Genomic DNA, 8,588 nt, shown 5'->3' on the forward strand with positions numbered 1-8,588 from the left:
TTTTTTTGCTTCTCTTCAAGTACCTCAGAAAGTTTGGTTCAATCAGTCAGGCCACTTGGATTGGCTGCTTTGTCACCAAATTCTGTATTTCAAAAACATGAAGTATTTATGAGAGTGTCCCTCTTCTTTCAGAATAAATGGCCTGTTTTCTTGAGCAATGGAGTTGTTCTATCCTCATTACTCTCATTAACTTGGGAATTTAAATCAACTGTCATAAAAATAAAAGATGTAGGAAGCAGCTTTGATCAGAAACAAGCTTTCATTATCTTTTGTTTTAGAGAGAACACAGACTTAGGATAAAAACCCAGAGGAAGCCAGCATCTATGTAAGCAATTAAACTGAATGGTGAATTCTGGAAAAAAACTATGGTTATTTGCAGAAGATATAGAAGAAGCATGTTCTATACCCCAAAATTCCAGTAAAACTTTTAGAACAATGTCCTGTCTCTTCAGAAGTTAGTCTTATGCTGCTATTTACTGCACAGGAGACAGATTTTAGTTAATTTTGATCTGTGCAAAGAAAACACCAACATCTGTAATGTAGCCCTCATATTCAGAAAGATACTTCTTTAGCTACTGTTTTCAATATCCCATACCCAACCAACTGCCAAGTTCAGTGTTCTCAAACTGTTTTTGCAGTATAAGGCTCTGAATAAATCTGCACTTCAGGCAGCCTGTGATGGGGATCCTACAATGAAAAAGATTCTCATGCAAAATCCTGGGCCTGCTCCCACTGACTGGAGAATTTATAGTGGTTAATAGGCAACAAAACCTTGCTCAAGTAGCTCTTCTCCCAGTGCATATAAACTAATTTAATACATTCACATCAACAACTTAAGACACCACATCCTTATCACACCACTGCCAGGCTACCTCTTCTATTGGAAAAATGCCACATTTTCACTCCCAGATAGTTCTTGGCATTAAACTGCAGAGAACCCCAACCATTACAAAATGAGAGTGCTAAGGTACATATACAACAACTTAAAGGAATTATAGATATTTTTTGTACTTCTATCAGATAAAGTTATTATCCCCATCTTTGCTTATTCAATCCACTGACAACACAGCATTTTTGAACAGATAATTGTATTTCTGGAGTTGTCTACTCACAGATTACCTAATATTAAAAAAAAAAAAAAGAGACCCAAACAAACTAAACATATCTATCTGGAAAACAATCCAGTCAAGCATTTTTCAAAAGTAGTTGTTTCATTTTTCCCATTTTAGACTTACATGTAGACAGATATTTAATTTTTTTTTGCCTTCAAGTTTAGCTACCATAGTAACATTTACACATCAGCCTAGTTCTTTTGGAAGCAAGTTCTCAGTATGAAGCACGCAGTGATGCCCTGCCAGGCATACATACACAGTAGTCCACAAATTTTGCAGAATGTTTTTATGAGAAAATAAGGGAAACAAGAGTCTCCAGCATCTGACCCTCCAAGAAAGGGCACTTCCTGGGGCTCAGGCAGCCACTGCAGAGACTTGCTCCCATCAAGGGATGGCAGAGGGGCTGCCTAGACCCTCAACAATTGCTAAGTGGTAAGCATGCAAGACAAGGGCTAGTATACAAAAATCTGAGAAAGCACTTGCCATTTCAGACTGCTACCAGTCACTACTGGGCACAAGGACACAGAATGCATCTGAGAAAATGGCAAAGAGCTGAGGGAAAAAGGACTGTTCCAGTATAACAAAACTCTCTAATGAAAATGAGAGAGCAGGCGCAGGTCACATGTGGACTGTTTAGATCTGTATCTCAAATGCATTCATTTTCCTGATTGTGGACAAAGAAACCTATAGGATTACAACCAAGCCACTTTAATTTAGAAATTGTATTAATTCCAAATTATAGCAAAGTACTCTTGTTCAAGCTTAATATCTCTAGTTGCTAGAAATAAAGGAACTTATTCTGCAGACAGGGCTTGGTACTCTTCTTCCCTGGTGGCCACCACAGAGATGACACAAATACCTCTCACCTTTGCAATGCCAACAAAACCAGGCTAAGACTCTGTGTAAAGCAACAGGCACAACATGAACTAAGCAAGTAAGGATGTTATACAAAAGACAACTTTGCACTGGGGTGGCAACCTATCTAAATTACAAATGTAGGAAATGCTCATTTTTGCATTAAAATAATAAGTGATATAACAATCACTGTCTCCTCCTTTCTAAAGGAATAAGGCATTTCCGTGCTGTCTATGAACCTGTCACTTGGTGATGCTGCATAGCTACTGCTACTGAATAGCAAAACCCACCCAACTTTCATTTATTTTGAGTTGTGAAAAAAGGGAAACTAATGAACTCTGAATAATCAAGACATTTAAAATGCAAACCTAATATGTCTATACATGGACTAAGATTCTTATCTGACACTGATAACGTGACATCCAAATAAGCTATAATTTTTTCCATGGGGTGCTTCCTTTCTTTTCATTGTTAGATGTCATTTTCTTTTTTATGCCAAATATTTAATGTTCTATGAATTAGTTTTATCAATCAGTTACTCTAATTTAGCAGTATTAAAACAAAAAAACCCCAAATACTTAAACTACAAAACTTTATTTAATGTATTATGTTCAAAATACACCCAGCAATTGTTTATTTTGTGGAACAGGTATGTAAAAGAATATCAAATAGAATTCGTCAAGACAGAGAGTGATGTGTGAGCCTATTCACTTCTGAGACATGTCAATAAAAACAGTAAAGCAAGATACTTTTGTAGTCTAGCTCTGCTGTACTATATCAACAACTAGTTTAAGTAGGTAAGACAAGTAGCTTATTTGTTAGACAGAAACTTGGTATAATGAGAATATGTGCATTAGCTAGATCTTTTTACTAAAGCAAAGTGCATGTATATACATATAAATCAGAAAATAATCTCAACTAGAAAGTAGGACTTTAAAATATTTTTATATTAAAGCTTCCAGCTTCAAGCAATGAAGTATCTGCAAGTAACAAACACACGTAGGCTTTTTAAAGCAACATATAGACAGTTGTTCTAACAAAGAACACCTGAACAATGAATCATAAGCTCCACTAGTAAATTCACTGAGGCTATTCCAACATACGAACCTACTCTAAATTCTCATTCAGCAGATACTCAGAGACTAGGTTTGATAAAAAGTTCTGCTATAGTAGATGGTGTACAGGTATAAAAGAAATTTGTTTAAACCTAACCGTAACTCACAGAGAAATGATCCACAACTAGTTGTTGCAGATTGATTCTGCTGATTATACAGGTACTTTTTCCTGAGTAAGTTGTCATTCTCATGTTACCTTACTACTTAGCACACATTAGAAACTGAAAATCTCCGCAGTAAGTTATGAGTTGATAGCAAATAAGATTGCCCTTCCTATGCACTGACCAGGTCATGCAGAGAAGGGGAAGGTGAGTAGCCATATTAAAATGCTTTCTCTTCCCTCGTATCCCTCAGGGGAAGGTCCTTCCACTGTGCCAATGAATTTCTTATGGCTGCCTCCATCATAAATACTCTGATTAAAATGTAAATTCAACCAACCTATCAGCTTCCCATTAAGAGGACTCTTTAAAAACACCATTAATCAGCTGAGAGATATGTAGTGAAATACCACTTATCAATTCTAACTGCTTATGACAGTTAACAAAGCTTTATATTTGCCCCAAACATGTGCTGATCTATCAATTATGCCAGGGTTCACTCTCACGCTAATTGTACATTTTCTTCTCTAATGCATTTTTGCTGTTATCTCATAGGCTAATGAAAGCCAGGAAATCAATACATATAAATTATACATGCAAAGAAGGACTGCTGTGAACATAAAGTTTCTAATTAATTGCACTTGATTAATTTATATCCTTTAATTATCTTGCTAAGCCACAAACAACATAAATATCCTCGCAATCTGGTTATTGCTATGTCAGTCATAAAAAAAAGCAGACACAGTAAATCTATGAAATATAGCAAACTCCATTGCCAAAAAACATGGTATGGCATAACACATAAATATAACTGGACTTACTCAAGACAACTATGAATAATTTTAGTGTGACAAATTACCACTAAATATGTTGTATAGTTATTTGACTAAGGTTATAATGATGTTATAACTTTACATGTAGCACACAGGGTAAGCAAAAAGCAGGCTTATCATGCAATATTATGGAGGTTGTTAGTTGTATTTATAAAACAAATTTGCAATACAGATGCAAGTGGTATTGATATCTGATTGGTTAGAGTCAGGGACCAAATCATCAGTATTCTAAATTAGGGCATTACTGGTTTTCTGCACTTAATATCACATAGCAACTTCTTTGTTGAGTTAGCTGAAAGCCAGAAATGCACACAATCAGGACATAACAACAGACCCAACTCTAAGCAGAGTTCAGTAAGAGCTACCACACAGTCTTTCATAAGAGCCAAACATAAATTCTTCCATTACATGAATAGCTGTAACTGTAGATATATTTTTTTTCCTTTCAAATTTTGTCCACTTTGGTGAACCAACCATATGTCACTGTTCTGAAACCTAATCCTATCAATCCACCAGCCTTGCTCTTTGTCCTACACAACAATGTATTACTGAATATCTGTATCTACAACTTTCATAAACGTGTAAAAAGAAACTGTATCTGTCTACAGGGAGACTCAGACAGAGACCATCTGTCAGTGACTAAAGCTATTCTTTAAAAAAGAAAACATTCATCTGGGATTTGCCCTTTAAAGAGTAAACCCACTTAACCTCCCAATAAGATTAACTGTTATTTGTTTCCATTAAACAAAAATGACCATGCTAATATGCATTTAATAGTACTAACAATGAGAGAAACATGAACTTCAACAATTTTTAAATTCTTTAATACCATAAAACTTATTTCATGACAGCTATTTTATTATTCATCAATAATTTTCATTTTTCATTACAAGTTTTCTTCCCTGAAGTTGAGACAAAAAATGAAAAAAACCCACAACACAGGGTAAATATTGAAACTAAGACAGCAGGCTCTTGAGTCTGCCACATATTATAGACAGCAATGACTGTATATAAATTAAGTCTGAATAATGCATATAAAAACCCAATACCTTTGGAACACTGATGATTTTCACCTGTGCCCTTAACATCTAGGCATTTACAAAGAGAGGTATTTCACTAGATTGATTATACGAGGCTGTCTGAGTAGAGTTAGTGCAATGTAATGGAGCCTTGCGCTGCTGCAGAGAAGTGCAGTCACTGAGCCAGCCTGAAGCTATACTGAGAAATACCCTCATGTCTCTTCCTGAGCTGACAAAACACAACAGTACTGTCACGCAAGACTCCTTCTTCTAATGTGGAAAAACACAGTAGGAGAAACCTTTAAATGCAGTCAATCCATTCTGTCCCAAATTTGTCTTTAACTTGGGCTTGACAAAAAAAGCATAGTGAAATATGAAATAGCAATAAAGAGTATCCTAAAAGATAAAGGGCTGAAGTGAAAAATCCCTCATAAAATTAATTCCTGGGTGCCTGGCTTCCTGTTTTGCTTTTAACTTTGCCTCTGAAATAACCCAGATGAGAACCAGAAAAGGTGCCCTCCTCCCATTAGGAGAAGCCTGAGGAGAACTCCCTAAAGTCTGTTTCCACTGTAGGTGTAATTCAAATTTTACTGTAACAAGTGGGAACCTATTTACCAGGTTCAGTTCGCTTTGTATCCAGCTTTCTTCATTAATGGTACATTAATACAATCAATAAACATTATGACAAAGCAATCATACAATCATTTTCTCAGTGAGAAATTGGCATGTGCTATAAGTAATAAAAATTAAATTGACAAGAGGAATCATGACCACAATTCAGTACAGCTAAAGAAGTTTTTTCCTAAACCAGTGAATCCAGAAAATACCACCTTCTTCCCCTCAAACATGAAGTATGCTAAGAACCAGAAGCAGGGGCAAAAACCTCAGGTATGCAAATCTTATTCTAAGGGTTGATGCATTACTTCAATATACTGTATTCTAACATTCAGCATTTTATGTTTGATAAGACCTTTCTTCCTCTCAAAGTGTTATGCAAAAGCAGATAATATCTACTAAAATAAAGTTTAGAATAAGTCTATATGAAGACGCACCATCAGTCACTTCAAACTGCTAAACATCTTCCTATTGGACAGGTTGTAAGGCCACAATTTTTTAATAGTGAAATCAATCCTTTGATATTGTTTGTGCTGGCTTCTGTTTCTTCCCTGCTGCAGGAACAGATTCAGACTGGCATTGCCCAGCATTTGTGGACTGTCTGTAAAGCTGGACAACAGACTTTGTGCTTTCGTTACTTTACAGAAGGAACAGCGAAGAGTGAAACTGAGAAAGGTGTGAATTAACAAGGATCATGTTTAGATTCCAAAGAAGTTCTGACATGAAACTTGCCACATGCCAGAAATTTACTGCACAGAACAATCGATGGGCACTAAGAAGTAACTGAAGGCAGCAGCCAGCTTTATCCATCCAAAAATCATCAGTTCATAGAAGGAAAACCTTCAAAGTATGTATCTTCCACTAGAGTTCACTGGATTTGTCACTTCAGATACAAGCACAGTACTGAGGTTTGACTGCAATTACCTTATCTTTCCTATTTTTAGTGACAGAACCACATTATTTTAAGTGCATTTTATAGAAAACCTTCCTTTACTGAAGTATAAAGACTGTAATAAAGACAATACAATGTTTTGAAACTGTTTTAAATCCTTCACTCAGCTTTGCTTCTACAGATTTAACATGTAGGGGTTCTAATCTTACTGCTACTAATTAGAGCTTTAGTGTAATTGTGCCAACAGGGTGCTTGGCATAATAATTACTATTGAGAGATTCTAGTGGAGCAGTAGCGTGCCCACATAATACAGATATGTCTAATATTATACAGCAGTCACCTCTGTATGTTGACTCTTAAGTTGGATTTTAACCAAGTAAGGGGTTATTTTGCCTTTATTATAAAGCTCAAAAGGCATATACATATGCATGATTTAGGTATTCCCTTTTCTCTCTTTGATTCGTTTGAATATTAATTAGGTAGAAGAAAACTAGAAGGCACATTTTATTCTACATCCTTCATAATTTAGTCTAGTTTGGCAAGTGAAAACGAACAGAAATGTTTATGTTGGCAGGTCATACTACTAATGTAATATTAGCTTTCTTAGGATAACGTCCTCAGCTACAAAATTTACCATAATATACAATAAACTGAACTAAAAACAGAGGATGAGTAAAGCAAAAATCTGCATTTAGAAAGTGCCCGTGCTGCATTCCATTACAGTCTTACTGGCTTTGAAACAAAGCTTTATGTAACTGTTTGAATACATCTATTCAGTGAAATACATAAGACTTAAACCTCAGGGACAATGCAGGAACATTAACAAAGATATAGAAGAGCATTTTTGAACATAAGAGCATTTTTGATCACTTAGTAACATTTACTATCTAACAAGTTTCACATAATGAAACTTTGTTAATGATGTAAATCTATAGTGAAAGAACACTTACCAGCATTGAGATGTTTTGTTTGGTTTTGTGTTTTTTTACTTCTAGAAATAGCAGCTTCAGCCATATAATAATTGAAAAAAGAGAAAAACCTGAATTATGGATATTTGTTAAGAAGGACTTCTAAAGCAATTTAAGCACACAAACCCTATACAATATAATAAAATAAAAAGTAATAGGCCTTTTCAGTCTAACTGTAGAATCTTCTTTTTAAAAAAAAAAGTGAACTCTTTAAAAGAAAACGTACAGCATAGAGCCTGTACCAGAGCTCCATCTAGAACAGACAGGCTTGTTTTTACTGCCCCTTAGTGCTTCCTTTTTAAAGTGACAGGAAACCAATTTCTGATTACAAATCAATAGGATATCATGCTACCATCAGACCGTAAATTTAGTTGTTAGATATTAGACCATAGAAGAGGATATCAGAAAAGACCAGATGTTGCCATTTTGATGCATACAAAACCCAGTAAACAGTATTGCTTTCCTGCAACTCCATGTTTTCAAGGAACAATTCTTACAGAGTAAGTCACACGTGGCCTATTTCTCATTTGTGGGTCACCAGCAGAATAAAAACCTCAACAAATGCATACATAAAGGGCATAACTTTAAGTCCCAAAAGAAAATCACTGAAATGTGCTGTATTAGATAATAAAATGGAAGCAAAAACGTATGTATGCTCCTGTCACACAAAATATCTTTTGATGAAGTCTTTTTTCTTAAAGCTTTTAAGATAATCTTAGAGAAATCATCAAACTATAAAAAGAAATCAATAAAACAGAAAAGGTTCCCATCACCCCTAAGAAAATCCATAACTTTTGCATTTTAATAGAGACACTACAAGACTATACCAGTCATTTTCTTTCTGATGTGTTCCTTTGATTTCACTCTTATCTCACAGGACTCTTGACTTTCCTGAGAAAGGGATTATTGAATTGTATGTCTCCCTCAGATGCTCTTGATCATTCAAGTAGTCTGTACTTAAGAACGTTACAGAGTCTGCTCAGCTGCTGGCTCCTTGGGAACTCATCAGGGACTGTCATCTTAATATTAATTGGGTTTTGTGCAGGAATCTGAGTCCCACAATGAGAGGGTTTCAAGAGAG

The 8,588-nt window shown here is 35.4% G+C and overlaps 1 long non-coding RNA gene across 1 annotated transcript in view; it reads right to left on the minus strand.

Moving 5' to 3' along the window:
- The window catches only part of LOC127389248 (uncharacterized), a 218,681-nt gene extending 211,054 nt beyond the window's left edge, over positions 1–7,627 (minus strand). Inside the window, exon 1 of the long non-coding RNA XR_007890601.1 lies at positions 7,490–7,627. This is a non-coding gene — a long non-coding RNA (uncharacterized LOC127389248). The remainder of the gene's footprint in view (positions 1–7,489) is intronic.
- Between the last annotated feature and the right edge of the window lie 961 nt (positions 7,628–8,588).

The sequence above is a fragment of the Apus apus genome, chromosome 11 (genome assembly GCF_020740795.1).
Source record: "Apus apus isolate bApuApu2 chromosome 11, bApuApu2.pri.cur, whole genome shotgun sequence".
Taxonomy (NCBI): Eukaryota; Metazoa; Chordata; class Aves; order Apodiformes; family Apodidae; genus Apus; species Apus apus.